The sequence below is a fragment of the Neomonachus schauinslandi genome, chromosome 3 (genome assembly GCF_002201575.2).
Source record: "Neomonachus schauinslandi chromosome 3, ASM220157v2, whole genome shotgun sequence".
Lineage (NCBI taxonomy): Eukaryota > Metazoa > Chordata > Mammalia > Carnivora > Phocidae > Neomonachus > Neomonachus schauinslandi.
In genome coordinates this window covers 10,807,121-10,827,552 of record NC_058405.1, presented here as the reverse complement: position 1 = coordinate 10,827,552, position 20,432 = coordinate 10,807,121, and the positions used below count along the sequence as shown (strand labels likewise).

Below are 20,432 nucleotides of genomic sequence, written 5' to 3'. Positions count from 1 at the left end.
TTATGTTATGTGAATTTCACCTCAATAAAAACTAAATTAGGGGCGCCTGGGTGCCTCAGTCATTAAGCGTCTGCCTCCGGCTCAGGTCATGATCCCAGGGTCCTGGGATCGAGTCCCACATCAGGCTCCCTGCTCAACAGGAAGCCTGCTTCTCCCTCTCCCACTCCCCCTGCTTGTGTTCCCTCTCTCGCTGTGTCTCTCTCTGTCAAATAAATAAAATCTTTAAAAAAAAAAGAAAAGAAAGTAATTTTATTTATGTTCATTGTGTTCTCTTAAATCTTTTTCTAGAAATGACCCTTAAATGTAGGAAAAGATACATACTCTCACTCATAATAAGAAAGATGCAAATTAAAATTACATTGAAGGGCGCCTGGGTGGCTCAGTCATTAAGCGTCTGCCTCCGGCTCAGGTCATGATCCCAGGGTCCTGGGTTCAAGCCCCACATGGGGCTCCCTGCTCCGCGGGAAGCCTGCTTCTCCCTCTCCCACTCCCCCTGCTTGTGTTCCCTCTCGCTGTCTCTGTCAAATAAATACATAAAATCTTAAAAAAAAAAACCCTCTAAATTAAAATCTTTAAAAAGATACACATACAATATACCATTAGAATATAATGTCTTGAGTGACCAGGTGACAGTGTCTGTGCAGAAAGGGAGAGATGAATTCTGCTCTTTGTGTGATCTGGACGGGAACTTACCCTGAAGGGAGGGCAAAGGTCATCCTGGAGAGAAACAGGAGGGTGGGAGGGGGTGGCATTCCCAGCAGGAGATGGGCGGGACCTGCCCCCCCAGGAGGGTGGGGCTGGCAGGAGCCCAGGACAGGGCCTGACGGGGAGGGGAGGGTGAATGGAGGGGAGCCTAGGGTCTGCAGAGCCAACTTGGCTGAGCTCCTGAAACACAGGGGAAGTTTCACCATATCTGTTTCTGGGCTCCTTCCCCAGAGAGTTTAATTTAGTAAGTCTGAAGTTGGAAACAGGAACCTGTATTTATAATAAAATACAACATTTTAATTTTTTAATTTTTTTTTTAAGATTTTATTTATTCATTTGAGACACAGAGATAGAGAGAGCACAAGCAGGGAGAGTGGGAGAGGGAGAAGCAAGCTCCCCAATGTGGGGCTCGATCCCAGGACCCTGAGATCATGACCTGAGCCGAAGGCAGACGCTTGACTGAGCCACCCAGGCGCCCCTAAAATACAACATTTTAAAAAGCTCTCTAGTGATTAATCTTTTGGGAAACTATTAATTTCTCAGTGAGTCTTTCCCATTTAGGGAAGGGTCTTTCAGGGATTTCCCCCCCAGCTTTACTGAAGTATAGTTGACAAATTAAAACTGTGCATATTTAGGGTATACATGTGATGATTTGACACATGTACACATTGTGAAATGATCACCACCATCAAGCTCATTACCATACCCCTCACCCCACAGGGTCACTGTGCATCCCTAGGGCGGATTCCTCGCAGCTGAATTTTGTACGCTGTGCCCACCAGCTCCCATTTCCCTCTCCCCCTAGTCCCTGGCAATCACCCTTCCATTCTCTGCTTCTACGATTTCAACATTTAAGATTCCACATATAAGTGACATTATACAGAGTTTATCTTCCTGTGTTTGGCTAATTCCACTTAGCGTAACATTCTCCGGGTCCATCCATGTTGCTGCAAATGGCAGGATTTCCTTCTTTTTTATGGTTGAATAATATACGTATATGATATGTATATAATACACCTAATATGAATAATAGTATATAAAATTCCATCATCTTATATATGTATAATATATGTATAACGGAATATTATACACACACACACTTTATTCATCTGTTGACAGACACTTTGGTTGTTTCCATATCTTTCCTATTGTGAGTAAGGTCCTTTAGTTTTATGCTGATGCTACTTTAGAATTACTAATTTTGGGGTGAAAGAGGCTTCACTATGCTCTGTTTACTTTAAAAACAGGGAAGGCATACTAATTCACGAGATTTTCTAGAAAAGATTTTTGCTTAACCTTCATCTATATGGAAAGTTCAATTAACCAGAAAAGCAAATTTTCCAAATGTTAAACATTTAAAATGTGTGGAAACCTGTATCTTTAAAAATAAAACGCTTCAATTGTCCAAGTGACACAAAAAGGAAAATAAAATACATAAAAATAAAGATAATATAGAAAACGATCCTAGGAAACTAAAAGGTGGTCCCTTCCACGTTCAGTACATATTAGGCCTTTAAAGTGCCCCATCATTTTCTGTAACTGTGAGAGCATTCCCTAAATAGTATCACCAAACACAAATGTTCTAGGAGCGTCATGTCTTTACTCTCTTATTATTCGAAGTCCATCTTAAGTACAAATATTAGGCAACAAGAATAATCATGCTAAAAATGTGGAATAAATTACATTTTTCACTTTCAACACCTGTTGTCACCAGCATAAGACAGCACAGGGCTCCTGCAGGCTCCGAGCCGGGTGTGCCCCGCGTGGTGGCGGCCTCCGGGCCTCCATGGGGGAGGGAAGCCCAGGGGCCTGGTTCACACCCTGCAGAAGCATGATTTAACCACTCCCTCAGGCGGCTGAATTCCCAGGAATCACCCAGGGTTAAAGGACAGTCTTTAGGCTTGTTTTTAACTTTGACCACAATGATGCAAGGGAAAGACTGGAGTGAAGTAAACCTGAAGGGCTTTTGCTCTCTCTGTAATGTTCCACAAGTGATCGCCTGGGCACTTCACCTCCCCCGTCCTGTGGCCCTGTATGTCTACTCCCCAAATTCACAGTGATTGGCCTGTGTGAGCCACAGGCAGAAACTCAGACTTGACTCTTCTGAATGTGTTGTCTACAGCCACATAACAAATGACCCGCAGGATCAGTGATCTTGTTTAGACTGGCTTGCTGATGCCAGGCCTGAAACTAAAAAACACCAAATCTCCGTGAAAACATCATTCTTTAAAGTCACTGGTGTTCAGGTCAGACTTCAAACAAAGGGGGGACGTCAGGAAGGAGAAGCCGTCCTTCAGAGGCCCTGACTAAAGATCACAGCGTTGACCGCCAAGAGGGATTGGCTAGAATTGTGAAGGCTGGTGCAGTCCAGCCGCCCGAGCCGAGGAACCTTCCATTGCCCCTTGTGTGAGATAAAATGGAAGGGATTGGTACAACGTGAGCCTGTGTTTTTAAAACGAGGTAACTGCCCAGCAGCTCTTTGTTTCCTGCAAACTCTCTCTGCAGAAGCTGGTTTCTCACCACTGAGGTCCACGAACCAATCTGAACAATACGGAATGGGAAAGCAGCCCCTGCGGCGGCCCCGTGTGTGCCCGTAACTGGGAGGCACCACACCACCTGGTGCCCCAAGCCCTCCTTCTTCCCACCCTGACCGCTCCCGGGTATTGATAACAAGGTCACTTAATTTATCATCTTGGATGGCCACCTCCTAAACGGTCTCACTGCCCCTCGGCTTGCCCTCCCCCACCCTCCCCGCAGGCGTATGCAGAACTGTGCCCTCCCCGTTCCCGGCCTGGGCTCTGGGGGGCACCCTGTCAGACGGCCCCATCGATCCTGTCCCCCCGTGATCATGTCCTTGTGTGATTCCTGCCCCCTGCGCAAAGGCCCAGTTTAGTGACTTGCTTCAAGGGAACACAATACAGAGGATGCGATGGGCTGTGACTTCTGAGGTGAGGTTATGAAAACTGTGGCTTCCGTCGGGGGGCTCTCTGGTGCATTCTCTCCCTCAAACCCCTCGCCGTGATGGAGGCCAGCTGCCATGCTATCAGACTCTCTGAGGAGACACCCATGCGAGCGGAACTGAGGTCTCTGCCCAGAGCTGGAAGGGGCCCAGGGCCTGCTGGCTATCACGTGCGTGAGATCCTCCCCCAGTCAGTCTGGAGAAGAGCAAAACCCGGCCAACACCCTTCCTCACTGCAGCCTTCTAAGACCCTGAAGCCACACAGCCAAACAGCTCCCAGGTTCTCACCAGCAGAAACCGGGGAATAATGCATGTTGTCCACACTCACTGATCCTGCGGGTCATTTGTTACGTGGCTGTAGACAACACATTCAGAAGAGTCAAGTCTGAGTTTCTGCCTGTGGCTCACACAGGCCAATCACTGTCCAGCCCCATTTTTCTCTTCTGCCACACGTAGGCCACGCCTTATACTGCTCTGTGGCAGGTGTCATCTGTCCCCTTCTTCACTCATAAGGCTGCCCCGAAGCAACTTCTTCCTTCCTCAACATGCTGCCTGGCAAAATCCTACTCATCCTTCAAGGTATCCAGGTCACTTCAAACGTCATCTCCCCTGTGCAGTCCTCCCTCATGAGCAGAACTGCTTCCGCCACTGAGTCCTCAGAGTGTACCTCCTTGCTTTCCGGCACAAGATGTTCTCATCTTGGACGTTCTCTGTCCCAGGCCTGGAACTGGCCATTTCCCCAAGGAGCTCTGTTCCTACCTGCAGTGGAAAATGGTATTTAGAAGCCAAGATCTGCGTGTGAAGTGTGCCTGTGGTGTTATTTGCCCAAACAGACTCCCTCAGCGGAATACATACATGTCTATCTACATATATAAACATAGAAACACACACACATAAATACATACATACATATTTACGTCAGTGTGTACTGAAAACCATGAGTTCACATCCACACACCTGACCTGATTCATAGCACAGGGTTCAACCTAATTCTCGAAATTTCTGTACTGGCAACTCCCTTCAACAGCAGCAAACTGACTCACATTATCTTTAGTACAGTTAATTATGTGGTCAATCTTTGCACATGTAACTAATTTCCAAATTCAGTGACAACCATCTCGCCTGCAGGTAAGCCGTCCTCTTGCCACTCAGGCTCGGACACCCCACATCAAGAAGACCCACTGAAAGGACAGCCTACTCGCCGCACTCAGCCTGGGACTCCCCACGCCAGATGCAAGGCGTGTAGACAGTGACTTCATCTCCTTACGTGAGGAGTTGCAAAGCTGCAATGCACAGGAGCACTCACAAGAGCACGGGAAGAGTTGGGGGCCACCAGGCTCCTATGTTGCCGTTAGCATGTGGCTTCCGTTCTCAAGGTCCTCTAACGCGAAAAGATGGCTGGCAGTCCGTTGGCCATAATGTCTTCATGCACAGGAGTGGGAACCACGAAGGGCAGGGTGAGGAACAGGACCGACTGCCAGGTGACTCGGGTTCCTTCCTTTGCACAACTTCCCAGAAGTCCCACAGATTTCTGCATCCTGTCCTTGACCATAACTCGAGGCACACTGTCACTCTGAATAAAACTGCGGATCAGTAACTAAGGAAGGAGAGACTGGATATTTGGTAGTGACCACAATTTCTGCCACTCCCACTTCTTTACTTACTGGCCGATATCCTGCTTTCAGGAATAACTGAAGACCTTGAAGCATTGTCGACTCTCACCTATCGCTAGGTTTTTAAATTCCCACAGTGAGTCATCCTAAGGGCAGGAACTCTTAGAGAAGCTTAAATGGTGCTCAGCTGCTGTATCACTACTTCTCTATTAATCTAAACATCCCACATGTGAGAAAATGGTGCAAGGGGCCTTTATGAGAGCTTGCTGACACTCCAAGAAAACCACCACCTCTGAGGACATATTATAGCCCTTTACCTGTGTAAGAACACTATGCAAGGAGTAGATCAAAACTCCAACCCCAACCAGCACACAGTTCAAGAAAGATGCGGGCAGAGAGAAGTGAAACTGGTCCAAGCGCTCTGCCAAGCCAAAGGAAAGGGAAAAAGAAAAAGGGGGAAATAATACAGTGGGAGATAACCTCAGAAATGGGGGGGGGCTGACACATGAGAACCACTCTTTTGGAAGTCCTAGGGAGACTTATTTTGTAAAATCACCCAGGAGGTAAGCCTTGATACACTGCAGATGAATTCATCTGAATCAATGCCGTTTCTCTGCAAGGAAGACCCGAGGACTGCTATTTAATGGAAAGGCACTACAGAAGTTTTTCTATTTATAAATCATTATAGCAGTGTAATTTCTTGATATTGTGCCAACATCCTTCAGATCATAGATGTACAGTGTTATTTCTGGAAGCAGGAGAAAGCATGGTGTATGAGGAACACATATACTTCTGAAATAGATGCATTTCACCTCACGGTGAGGTAAACCCCTGCTACCCTTTAGCTATGTGACCTGTTCAAGGTGTTTCATCTCTGTGAACCTCAGTTACATCACCTAAAAAATGGGGAGAATAATGCCCACCTCAAGGGTTAATATATGAGGATTATATGAAATAACGTATATAAAAATTCTGCCACACAGTGACTTAGTAAGTATTAGTCCCCTTCCAAGAGAAGGGCAAATCACAGAATTACTCTAAGGACTAAACAACAGAATGTATCACAGATATAAAAGTGCCTGGCATGTAGTTTGTATGTCCAATAAATGTTACTTCCTTTTTACTCATCCACACAAAAAGCCATGTTTTCTAGCATGATTGAATGGTGTTCTTGATAATGAAGTTTAACCTTTTATGCACGGAAAATAATTGTATAAACCCTCACTGCGTTAGTAAACACTGTAGACTAAAAATGACGCAGCACCTCCTTGTTCGTTGCAGCATTATTCACAAGAGCAAAGAAGTGGAAGTAACCCAAGTGTCCATCAAGAGATGACTGGATAAATAAAATGTGGTATCTATATGCAATATTCAGCCTTAAAAAGGAAAGAAATGCTGTCACATGCTACAAAATGGACAAGGCTTAGGGACCTTACACTAAATAAAATAAGCCAGTCACAAAAAGAAAAATACTGTACGATTCCACTTACATGAGGTACCTAGAAGAGTCAAATTCACAGAGACAGAAAGTAGAATGTGGTTGCTAGGAGCTGGGGGGAGGGGGGGTTGCTGTCTAATAGGCTCACAGTTTCAGTTTTGCAGGAGGAGACAGTTGTGGAGGTGTGTTGTACAACACTGTGAATATACTTAACTCTACTGAACTGTACACATAAAAATGGTTAAGGTGGTAAATTTTGTTATTTTTGTATCACAATAAAAAATAAAATTATTTTTTAGGTGATATGACTTGTAAGCTTTCCTCATCATGCAGGATCATCATACTGATTAATGACAGACTATGCTACAGATAAATCTATGCAGAGATGACTCCATATCAAGCCTCAGGAGTTACTCTAGAGTCTGCTTTCTTAAATAAATATCTGGGATTTGTTAGGATTTAGCTGCTAAAGGAAAAAGTGAAACTCGACATCTTTCGGTATATAACATGTGGTATTACCGTCAGAGAATTTCAAGATGTGAAAGCTGGAAAAAACTTTCAAAACTACATTTTAAAGGTGAAGAAGTGAAATCTAGGCTGTAATCATACTAAATGATTCGCCTAAGGTCGTACAGGTAACAATTATGAACAGAGCCGGAAAGATAACATCTCCGGATTCCCCCTACAATCCTCTTGTACAACCAGGACTCGGCTCTCCAGAATGCCTCACCTCTGAACGGCACTGTTTAATACGTTGCCACCAGGGGGCAGCACGTGTATTAGTCTGGTATTCTGAAACCCCAACTTAAGGCCCCAATACATGTCTATTGCCCCTTCCTCCACTCCCCCAGTACATATGCGCATTTATAGCACTTTATTAATACCAACAGGAATAAAGTTTAAACAACATCTATAATAAGTTTTTAAACAAAACAAAGACTTAGGTCCAATGAAGGTTAACAACCTTCCTATTCCTTCACTATTTTTAATTTATTCCAATCCCAATTAACGTTAAGGGTCAATTACTGTAAATTTTAAACCAAAAATGAATTAGCCAGGGAAACCCTCCCATTCTTTACATTTTGAACCAAATTTTCCTAACACTTGGCCTCTCAGGCTTCGTACCACAACAACATCAAGCCCATCGGCAACTTGTCCTCTATCTTCCTTTGTCAGGCTTAGTTTTTCTTTCTAACGTCCCTGTGTTACAGAGGAAGCTCTGTCAACAGGCCTAACTCTTCAGCAACTTTTCAGAAGTCGAAGAGAGATTCTAGATGACGGTAATTTCCACTCTGTTTTTAAATGATACTACCAACTGGAAGCTCAAACCATAGCAGCTGATGGGTGAGACGTGACAGGGCCGTCCCTCAGCAACGACCCTGTCCACCCTGAGACTTCCACAGTTTCATCTAATTCGAGAAGGGAGGGACAACAACATTAGCAATGACATTTAGGTAATTAATCCTGGAGGCAACTCCGCGCTTTCAGGCAATAGCGACCAGTGAGACCATCCAAAGAGAGGACCATGATCTTTATTTCACAAATTTCAAATGGTTTTCTTCCTTGAGCTCTCTGCTTATATCCAGCTGCTCTCATGTAATTTACTATTCACAGATCAATCTTTTTCTTTTTTTAATAAAGTTGCTGTTGTTGTTGTTTTTAGAGGCAGGGGTGGGGGCAGAGTAGGGGCAGAGGGGGAGAGAGAGAGAGAATCTTAAGCAGGCTCCACGCCCAGCACAAAGCTCAACGTGGGGCTCCATCTCACCACCCTGAGATCATGACTTGAGATGAAATCAAGAATCAGCTTAACTGGCTGAGCCACCCAGGAGCCCCCCGTCCCTGATCAACCTAACCTAACAGAAAACTGGCAAAAGCAGTTATGGCACTATTGGTTACCAATGATAAAACAGAAATGAGACATGCACAAGATGCATATAATGAATGGATCACTGCAAAATGTATTCAGATACTATTCTGTAATCCTCTGCCAAATATGATGCGTCAACTGGTGAGACTTAAAGTCTCCTCTCTAAATAACATTCTGGTTTTAATTTAATATTTTCCATATAGAATATTTACCATATTTAAATATGGAATATCACCAGAAAACCAGAAATAGTTATTTTTATAACAGGTATATAAAGTAAATTTAATTCAGTAATTTATTCAAGAGTTATTAAAAATAACTTTTCATAATACTCAAAAAACTGAAATCAGATAATTAAAAAAAACCACATCTATTAGGAGGGCTTAAATTAAAAAAACCTGACAATATCAAGTGCTAACAAAAATACGGAGCAACTGGAACTCTCATACATTGTTAGTTGAGATGCAAAATGATGGGATACAGGCACTCTGGAAAAGTTTGGCAGCTTCTCAAAAAGTTAAGCATACGCTTACCATATGACCCAGCCACTTTGCTCCTGGGAATCTGCTCTAAAAAGATGAAAAATTTCGATCACATAAAAACCTATATACCAATGTTTGTAACAGCTCTATCCATAATCCCCCCCAAACTGTAAAGGATCCGATGTTCTTCAACAGTACATGGATCCATAAACTGGGGTATGCCCATAAGATGGAATACACTCTTCAGCAACAAAAAAGAATACACACATGGAAGAATCTCAAAGATGTTGTTTGAGTGAAAGAAGCCAGTCTCAAAGGTTGCATACTATTTAATTTCATTTATGTGACATGTGAAAAGGCAAAACTTTTCTAGACAGAGACAGAACCGGGTACCTAGGTGGCTCAGTTGGTTAGACATCTGACTACTGATTTCAGCTCAGATCACGGTCTCAGGGTCCTGGGATCAAGCCCCACGTTGGAATCCGCACTCAGTGTGGAATCTGCTTGGGATTCTCTCTCCTTCTCCCTCGGACCTGCCCCCCGACCCCATGCCCTCTCTCCGCCCCCCTCAAATAAATAAATAAGTAAATAAATAAACAAATATTTAAAAAAGAGAAAAAAAAGATGGAGACCAGGTCAAGGGTTGTCTGTCAGCAATTAGGGGAAGGGTTTGACTTACAATGGGACAGAATGAGGGAGGGCTTGGTATTTTCTGGTTTTGTTTTCTGGCTTTTTTTGGTGGTGGAACTGTTCTGTAAAAGAACTGTGATGAGGGTTACATCAATCAATTTTAAAACTTGCAGAATTATACAAGAAAAAAGGCCAATTTTACTTTATATAAATTCTAGTAATAATGAAAGTATGAGAGTATGTAACTACTCTAAACAGTTAAAAATAAGAGGTAAAAGTAAGAATAAGAGAACTCTGAATTAAGCTAATGCCTGGCATACATCAATATTTATTATTAAAAGAGACTTAGGAGATGTAAAAACCAAATATAATGAATGGGCTTTGTTTTGACTCTGGTTTGAATAAACCAACTGCACAGAGCTTTTTAGGCAAATGGGGATATTTGAATATAGTATTAGATGATATTAAGGATGTTTCATTCATTGTTAGGTAGGACTATAGTTATGTAAAAAACTAAACTTTAAAAAAATTCATACTAAAATATTTAGTAATAAAATGACATGATTTCTAGCGTTTGCTTCAAAATTCTCCAGAAGCAAGCAAAAAAAAAAACCTCAAAAAAAAAAAAAAACCACCCTCAAAAAAACAAAGGGAGAAGGGCAAATGGAACAGTGTGGCAAAGTCAGCATGGTGCACGGATTTCTGATGCTGTGTGGGTTCATAAGGTTTAAGGTTTACTGTACTCTCCTTTTGAGTACGTTCATAATAAATGCTGAGAGAGAAAAAAACAGTGACTTAATCTTCATAAATACTCCCCCAAATGCCCTAACTGTTCTTTATTCATATATAAGATACACTACAGTTGACCCTTGAACAACACTGGGGTTGGGGGCACCAATACCCTGCATTCGAAAAATCTGAGTATAATGTCTGACTCCCCCAAAACTTAACTACTAAGAGCTTATTGGTGACCAGAAGCCCTAGTTGTAACATGTATGTCAAATAATGCATATTTTGTATGCTATATGTATCATATACTGTATTTTTACAGTAAAGTAAGCTAGAGAAGAGATGTTATTTAAAAAATCATGGGGAAGAAAAGTACATTTACAAATGCTGTATTTATCAAAAAACAAAAGCTGCATATAAGTGGGCTCACAAAGTTCAAACCTGTGTTGTTCAAGGGTCAATTGTGATCTCCCCTTATAGTTTTTACTAGGCTTTTATACTCTGTATTTAACTTCTCGGAAAGCCAAGTTGAGGGAGAGAGTCCAGGCAGTTTGTGATTCTTCTCACAATTAAGGGCTTCATGATGGTGCAAGTAATGGCTTAAAGAATGCTTCTCAAATCTCATTTAATGCTCATAAATTAGTAGAATCACCATGAGTTGAAGAAATATTAATAATTTTCATTAACTAATCTGCTGCATACTCCTAAGTGCAGGTGACAACATCAGGAAGAGGTAACTAACACTCACAAGTTTAAAGATAGATGCAGTAATATGAACACATGGAGGAGAGGACAGCATAATAGGAGAAGTCTAATTTACTCTTTCTCACTCTAATTTATTCTGACTTAACTCAAAATATCAGAGTTCCAATAACACTCTCAACCAACTGGAAATACCTTTCTTACTGGTGGCCTATTAAGTGGAAGATGCTATGTGGGAATCAAAATGAGGTTCTCATCTAATGCTAAATAGTTTAGCATGAATTTTGTTTGAAATAGTCCAGCAGCGTTTAAGGCTAGTGTGCAAAAACAACTACACAGGCAAAAATAGCAGAGAAAAGTAAAAGGCCACAAGCCACAAGCAGCAATGGCCCCATCGGGGCGCAGAGGCAGGAGTGACCCGTGGGGAGGATGGGGCACAGCAGTGAGTCAAGGGTTCTGACTGCTGTTCAGTGGAGCTCATCTGTCTCCTTCACCCAGAAGCCTCTCTTCCCAGTGCTGAAGGAGAGTACCCAAGCGCCTAGAGTCACCGTGTCAGCAGGGACGAGCTGAGGCACCACACCCTGGGGATTATTAGCGCCTGGTAAGAACTATCTGACGGTCCCAAATGTCTGGAGCGCTGCCCTGATCCTGCAGCAGCTACAGCAGCACAAGGTGAGGTGACTAAATGAAGGCCTCCCAAAGATCCCCGGAACCTGTGACCATGTTACCTTGCATGGCATAAGGGATGTGATTAATGTTAAGGGCCTTAAAATGCAGAAATCAGCTTGGATTATCCAAATGGGCCCGATCTAACCACACGAGGCCTCCAAAGTGCAGCAGCTTTCCTGGCTGGGGGCAGAGAGAACTGTAACCATGGCAGAAGGGCAAGGGGACAAAATGCCATCTGTCAAGGTGGAGGGAGGGGGCCATGAACCAAGGAATGCCGGTGGCCTCTCCAAGTGGGAAAAGGCGAGAAAACAGATTCTCCCCCAGGGCCTCCGGAGGGGACACAGCCTCACTGACGCCCTGATTTCAGCCAGTGAGACCCGTGTTGACTTCTGCCCTAGAGAACCGTAAGATGAGTAAGTATGTGTGTTGTTTTAAGCCATGAAGTTGGAGCCACCTTGTTCCGGCAGCACCAGGCAGCCCTGCTCCTCGTCCCTGGGCCTCTGCATGTGCCTGCACCCCCTTCTCTCACCTCACCAAGCAAGCGTATTTTCATTGGAATTCAAAGACAAGATCTTCCACATCTCACATCTCTGCTCAAAGGTCTTTTCCCCTGAAAAGTTCTCCCAAACCTACTTACCCAGGACAGGTCATGACCCCCCACTCCATACACTCACTCGGCACCTACACCTCTCCAGCTCAGTGCTTGCTTGACTGCAGCTATTCTCTCCTTCAGAGCTTACATTTATTGAGCATTTACTTAGTACTAAGTACCTAAAGAAGGATTTTTCATGGGTTTTCTGATTCAATCCTCCCAACAAGCCTATCAGGTAGACATAATTATTATCCCTTATTTTTTTTAATTAGAAAGGTCAAAATCACCCAGCTGGTAGGTGGCAGAGCCAGGATTTGAAGCCAGGTGGTCTGACAAAGGAGTTGTTGCCCTTAACCGAGCATTAACACCTGTCCCCCATGTGAGAAATCTAAGTTCCAAGATCCTGTGCATTTCTTAACACAACAGCCCCAGTGTTCAACGCAGAGAAGCTTCATAGTTGCTGAATATGAACAAATGGGACAAAGATGGTTTTTCCCCCTATTATTCTTTTTTTTTTTTTTTTTAAAGATTTTATTTATTTATTCATGAGAGACAGAGAGAGAGACAGAGGCAGAGGGAGAAGCAGGCTCCCCGCAGAGCAGGGAGCCCGATGCGGGACCCGATCCCAGAACTCTGGGATCATGACCTGAGCCGAAGGCAGACGCTTAACCGACTGAGCCACCCAGGTGTCCCTATTCTTTTTTTTTTTTAAGAAAAACTTTTTTATTATGGAAAGTCAAATCTATACAGAAGTGATGATAGAATGATCCTCCAGGCGCCTGGGTGGCTCAGTTGGTTAAGCGACTGCCTTCAGCTCAGGTCGTGATCCCAGGGTCCTGGGATCAAGTCCCACATCGGGCTCCCTGCTCTGCAGGAAGCCCGCTTCTCCCTCTCCCACTCCCCCTGCTTGTGTTCCCTCTCTCGCTGTGTCTCTCTCTGTCAAATAAATAAATAAAAATCTTTAAAAAAAAAAAAAAAAAAAGAATGATCCTCCAAACACCCAAATCCCAACTTCAACACTTATCAATGTAGGGTGATACTTAACACCAACATTTAATCAATTCAGTATTATATGATCTAGTAGAAAGAGCCCACCTTCAATATTCTTTTTTTTTTTTTTTTTTTTAAAATTTACTTATTTATTTTAGAGAGAGAGGGAGGGAGAGAGTGCAAGCGGAGGGGAGGGAGAGAAAAACTCAAGCAGACTCCACACAGAGGGTGGAGCCCAATGTGGGGCTTGATCTCATGACGCTGAGATCATGACCTGAGCTGAAACCAAGAGCCAGACACTTAACTAACTGAGCCACCCAGGCGCCCCTCAATATTCTTCTTTTACAGAATCACATGTTCCTAGTTCTCATCACATATTCATTTACCTGTGTTATTAATTCTTTCAAAAAAAAAAAACCAATCTTGAAATGGACAAGTCTTTCTAAGCAAAACATAAATCGAGGGACCTATAAAGGGGAAACTGGAATTTTTTCCCCTATATAAAGTTAAATTTTCTGCAGAGCATAAATATTGTAAACAAAGTTAAAAAATGGGGGAAACGGTTGTAACACATATGACAAAATATTAGTATCTCCAGTGTATAAAGAATTCTTACAAATCAATAAGAAAAAGATCAATAACATGTTATCTGGAAAAATGAGTACAGGGATGAACAGTTTCACCTTTAACCTTAAACAACAGAAAGACAAGGACTTCCACAAGTGACACGGTACTTTGTCACCTTTGTCAAGGTACTTCCTCTGGTGCTCCAGGTTTTAGGAATAAGACACTAAGACAGAAGAAAAAACAATTCTTACCCGTAAACTTGTTTCTCCCAAACTGGGTCGCCCTGGAATCCAGCACCATAGGAAGTGTGAAAGCTTACAAAGCCTTTGACTTCAGAAGCCTTGCCAAATGGGACAGCAGGGTAAGTACTCACACCTCACAGCGTGACCAGTAGACCATGGACCAGGTATCCAGCTCTCAGTCCTGGCGGGGGATGAAGAGGAGGGCAAGTGAAGAGAGTTGAGTGTTTCAGAGACAAGGGGCTTCAAAACAAAAACAAACCACCCAGCCCCTGCTGGACGGCATCTGAAACCCTGGGCCTGGGCCCAGAAAGGAAGGTATTTCCATTCAGTGGGAAAATGTGGTCCACCATCCGAGGGGCCACAGGGTGGCTTGAACAGAGGAGAGTTACCACTGACCTAGCAGAGGGGTTCAAAGTTCTCAACTTGAGAACCTGCCTTGAGAAACAGCAACCATATCCTCTCCTTCAAGTAAAGAAAATAAAATGAGAAAGAAAAAAGTGTATTTTCAGCCATCAGGCAAAGCCCATTTTAGGAATATTGAGCCTCTTGGATGAGGGTTTCTGAGTCTTTTAAAGTCATAAATTTATATTAAAAAACAATTCAAATCACCTGCCAAAAATGGAGAAACCAAACCTAGTTAACCTAAACTTTTAGATCTAACGTCCAGCTTATAGGAAATATAGGGGATAGAGGAGCAATCTAAACCATACTATACAAAAAGCCAAATAAATCCAGAATGTGAGGCATTTATAGGCAACCAAGGGCCACCAGTAAATCATTGGCATTAAAGAACTCACTGGGGGGCGCCTGGGTGGCTCAGTTGGTTAAGCGGCTGCCTTCGGCTCAGGTCGTGGTCCCGGAGTCCTGGGATCGAGTCCCGCATCGGGCTCCCGGCTCGGCGGAGAGCCTGCTTCTCCCTCTGACCCTCCCCCCTCTCATGCTGTTTCTCTCTCTCTCTCTCTCTCAAATAAATAAATAAATAAATAATCTTTAAAAAAAAAAAAAAAAAAAGAACTCACTGGGACTGTGATAGACCAGGGTCAGCAAACTCCGGCCCTCAAACAAGTCCAGCCTACCGGTGGAGTTTAAACCAAAAAGCCTTGAAAACAAAACTGTATTGGGACACAGCCACGCTCATTCACGTCCATATCATCTATAGCTACTTTTTGCAGGAACGCACAGTTGAGTAGTTGCAACTGAGACCAGACAGCAAAGCCTGTGGGAGTTAGTGTCTGGAGCTTTTCACAAAGTCTGCCAAACCCCTGTCCTAGATTAAAAGAGGTAACAGCTACTCAACAAAATACCCCGTGTGGACCTTGTTTGGATTCCAACTCACACAAACCAACAGTTAAAGTGCATTTTTGAGGCGATCAAGGAACTCTGTGGACTGGGCCTTAGAAAACATTATGGAATTACTGTCAATACAATCAGGAGATGACAATGGTATTAAGGCTATATGAGAAAAAGACCTTTTGTTGGAAGCGCATACTGCACTATCTAAGGGCGTGATACGGCATCTGGAATTTAAACTGCTTCCACAACAAAAAAGATGAAGCAGATAATGGCCAAAGAAATTGTTTTAACAAACTGTTCGATCTATTTGTGGAAATATAATGGGGAGGTTCATTGTACTATTCCCTCTGCTTTTGCATTTGCTTTAATAAAAAGGAAAAAAACCCCAAACCTTGATCAAAAAGTAGAGCTCATAAGGATGCCTGGGTGGCTCGATCGGTTAAGCGTCCGACTCTTGATTTTGGCTCAGGTCCTGATCTCAGGGCTGTGAGATCAAGCCCTGTGTCTGGGTCCATGCCTACTGTGGAGCCTGCTTAAGATTCTCTCTCTCCCTCTTCCTCTGCCCCACCCCTTCTTTAAAAAAAAAAAAAGTAGGGTTTACAGCCAGACAGCCTTTCTCTTCAGGTGGGCCTCCCACCTCACCCATTCTGACACGGAGTCCGGCCTCAGCACACCCTTTGCTCCTCTATCTCTGAACATAGTTACATTTTAAGCTCCTTACCTCTGTTCATGGTGTCTGCCACCAGGAATGCCCCATTCCAGTCCTTAGCCCATCAAAATTCTACTCCCTGCTCAAAGTCCAGCCCAAATGTGACCCCAGCCAGGTCCTCCAGTGACAATTCATTTCGCTGTGCCCCAACAGACCATTGCCTCTTTGAAATTTCTTTCATCCTTAACATTTCAACTCCTTACTGTGTCTGTTACCTCAAAATGCCATACAAACCCTGAGACTCCTAGCAACTGGGTCGTTTCTGTAATTCCACTGCAGGAGTTATAATAACACCCTGTGCACAGTAAGCTCTGCCTATACAGCTCTCAGGTCCAAGGCCAGGTCTAACCTAAACAAAGCTATCCTGCCCCGAGCGGCTTCACTGACAAGAGTGAGACCTACAATTAAAGAATGAATTTCTGTTAAATAAGAGGCTGGTCATGTTTACCTGGTGCTCTCTTAATAAAATCTCTAATTGCTAAGGTTTGCCCCTTAATAGAGAATGTTCTAGAGAAGAATGCTAAGATTGCTTGAATGTGTCCTCTTATCATCGCCTCTCCTTGGGACCCGTCCCTCTGCAAACAAACAATGCTTCATCCCCCTCCATACCAGTCTGCAGGGGGCCCTACCCCCTGGTAAAACACCTGGCTAACTGTGGGTACAAAGCCTTCCAGCGACTCCACTTAGAAGAGCTGACACAGGCTGGAACTTTCAAGAGATCTCACTAGATTAAAAAAAAAAAAAAATGAACAGATAATTTTAAAAACGGTTAGCTTCTGTCTCTGTTCTCTTGTACTTCCTGCTGCCCAATAGCTAAGGCCAGCATGAATAACCACCCTCTCTAGGTCTGATGCTAACAGTTAAGACACGCGTTGGCAAGGTCAACTAGTCCAAAATATTTCTGAACAAAAATCCACCAATTAGAAATTAATTTAACTTTACAAATTCAGCTTTTGAAATACAAATGCTCTACCAGGGTTGTCTGCTTATTCAGGAACTTCTGGCTTCTCCTGGGAGTCATTTCAGGAAAACAAGGCATTTTGGGAAAATGAGGGCAAACTGCAGGAGCTCTCCATACTAGCATTTCAATAAATCGAATGAGACCAGGGGGAATAGTCTTCTGTTATAGGAAAAAGTACATAAGGACAGTGTGAGACCTATACTTTATATAGGTCAATCCAACAGATTTAGAGGTGTCCTTTAGTTTTGTTTTGCTTTTTTTATGGGGGGGAGGGGCAGAGGGCGAGGAAGAGGGAGAATCTTAAGCAGGCTCCACGTTTGGGGCTCGTTCACAAAACCCTGAGATCATGACCTCAGCGGAAATCAAGAGTCTGATGCATAACCCACTGAGCCACCCAGGCATCCCTGTCCTTTAGTTTTTAATACATGATTTCTCCCTAGGACATTTGGCAAAAAGAATGATCTGCTTTTTAAAAAGTGGCTACAGGGGTGCCTGGGTGGCTCAGACGGTTGGGCGTCTGCTTGGGCTCCGGTCCTGGCCTCCGGGTCCTGGGATGGATCCCCCGGTGGGGCTGCCCGCTCAGCTGAGAGTCGGCTTCTCCCTCTGCCTCTCCCCCTGCTTGTGCTCTCTCTCAAATGAATAAATAAAAAATCTTAAAAAAAAAAAAAGTGGCTACAAGTCTCATGCATTTTCTTATCAGTTATTTAATAAGGCAAGCTTGGAGTCAAGAAGGTACGTTTAAAAAAACTGTGCACTGACAGGGTTTCAAGCGCAATCACCGAGTTATCTTTGGCCAACGGAGTGAAAGCGCAATAACCAGACGTGCTGATTAAGGCAGCAAGAGACATTTCTCCCCATGATTCAGACATGACGTGTCCCTAACAGCTCCAAAGAAACCTCAGGTCATAAACTGACAAATGCCAGTATTTGGATTTCTTTGGCAGCTTTTGGTTTCCTCACAAACAGGAATCTCCGAAATTAAAGACAGAATTTCCGAAAAGTGCTGCCCTCGTCCACCGGAGAGTTCGTTTTTTAAAACTACCTACTGGATAATCACCACGCTCTCCTGATACGAACGGGCAGCGTCCACACCTGCAGACAGTTCCTAACTCTTTCGGCCCTCGCCCACTCTGGCGGGGGCGCCCGCGTCCCGCCGCGTGCAGCGGCTCTGGGGACCCGTTTCGTGGCCGGGTGCCCCCCTGTCTTCCGGCTGGTCCCGCAGGCCGCCCGCGGCCCCTTCGCGGCCAGGCTCGGTCCCCGGCCTCCGCGTTCCCTCCCCGGCTCCCGCGGCCGCCGCACTGGGGGCGAACGCAACGCGGCGCGCAGGGATGGACGCCCCGAGTCCCCGGCGTCCCCAAAGCCCCCGCGCGGAGGGAGCGGGGACAGGAGCCCCGGCTCGGCCCGCGCCCAGCGCCTCACCTGCCGCAGAGCGCGGCGCGGTCTGGGACAGCCTGCCGGGCAGCGGGCGGAAATCTGGGGCGAGACTGGCGCAGGCGCCCCCGGAGGCCGCCCCCGGCGGCGCCCCCTGGAGGCGAGACGCGGCACCCGCCCGCCCGGGGCCCCGAGCACACACCTGGGCACGCGCCAGGATCCACGCCGCCGCGCACACCTGGGGCGCCCCGCCACCGACGCTCCGCTCGCATGCGTCCCGCCTGGGGCCTCATGGCAGCCTTGGCTCTGTGTGGGACCCAGACACACCCGGGGGCACACCACGGATACACACACAGAAATGAGCGCGCCCCTGAGAATGCATCCGGGAGGACAGGTACACACATCACCAAAGGCTCACCCTAGAGCATCCACACTCAGCGCTGGTATCATACTGGATACACGTAATCCTATAGTCGATACCAACACATGTTCTCCTATTCTCCCTTTTTATTTTTATTTTTTAAATTTGATTTTACTATGTTAGGTTAAGCACCATACATTACATCATTAGTTTTTGATGCCGTGTTCCATGATTCATTGTTTGCGTATAACACCCAGTGCTCCATGCAATACGTGCCCTCTTTAATACCCATCACCAGGCTAACCCATCCCCCCACCCCCTCCCCTCTAGAACCTTCAGTTTGTTTCTCAGAGTCCAAAGTCTCTCATGGTTCGTCTTCCCTTCTGATATCCTCCCTTTTTAAAAAAGCAGTGGTTGTAGGGGACAATGAAAGAAATGACTTCCCGTGGGTTCCCTGGCTCCTAGGACTAAACTTGAACCCCAGAAATTAGAAGAGTGAAGACCAAAAGCTGAAGGAGAATTTTTCTCTAGAGACTTTGTTCATTCTGGGTTTAAGCAGTGCTCCTTTTGGGACCCAGGTGACCAAGAAGGGCACAGAGATAGAGGTCCACTTCTCCTCAAAGACACAAATATATAAGTAGTTACTGGAATAGCAATAATCCCCCTTAATCTTCTTCTGCACCTTCCATTTTTTCATGTATGTGGACTAGTTGAAATTTTATTATGATTTGATTTTTAGCCAAACATTTCCGATAATGTAGATGTGGTTGTGTTTTGAATGGATGTACAGTTCCAAAAGAAATCTAAAAGGTCAGATTCATAAGCCATAATTTATTTCATAGAGTTCTTTCTTGTCTTGAGAAGTTCATAATTACATTGAAATATTAAAAAAAAGTCTTGTCTAGCATATATTTTTAACAACTTATTTAAAGAGTAGCAGTAATCACCTTAATTTTTTTAAATGAAAAATGATTCCTTTCTTTTCTTTTTTGAGGGAGGACGAATTATGTTGGCAAAAGAAAACGAGCCAAATACATGAATAAATAATACCTCTGGTGAAGGAAAATTAAAGTTGGTGACAAGGTGAGCATTCAATTGCATTTATTACCAGGTAAGGCTAAGGAATCTGATTCAACATAGATTAGGCTCTGTGGGATGAAGTCTTCAGCTAACTCTCAAAAACTCATAGACAAATAGTTTAAAGCAGTAGTTTTCCAAATGTGAAAAATGCAAAATGTGTAAATGCAAAATGTGCAAAAATGCTGGACCCCAGTCAGCAATATCAAAGCACCTAGGAATTTAGAGATGCAAAATCTCAGGGCACACCGCAGACGTTCTGAATCACCAATTCCAGGAGTGGGGCCTAGCCCTTTAATGTTTATGATGTACTTTCAAGTTTGAGAACCATGATTTAGTGAAGATTTGCTCTAGTGCTTCTCGGACTGAAATGTGCATGTGAATCAACTGAAGATCTTGGTTAAAAATGCAGACTCTGGTTCAGGTAGACTGGAATAGGATCTAGATTCCCAGGATTTCCTTGTGTATGAGCACA

At 44.3% G+C, this 20,432-nt stretch overlaps 1 protein-coding gene across 1 annotated transcript in view; it reads right to left on the bottom strand.

The window, feature by feature from the left end:
- GGACT (gamma-glutamylamine cyclotransferase) overlaps positions 1–18,613 on the bottom strand; it is a 49,462-nt gene extending 30,849 nt beyond the window's left edge. The window contains exons 1-2 of the mRNA XM_044913516.1: positions 18,568–18,613; positions 14,195–14,366 (exon numbers count right to left, since the gene is read on the bottom strand). The gene's annotated coding sequence lies outside the window, so the exon portion shown is untranslated. The remainder of the gene's footprint in view (positions 1–14,194; positions 14,367–18,567) is intronic.
- Positions 18,614–20,432: the final 1,819 nt, after the last annotated feature.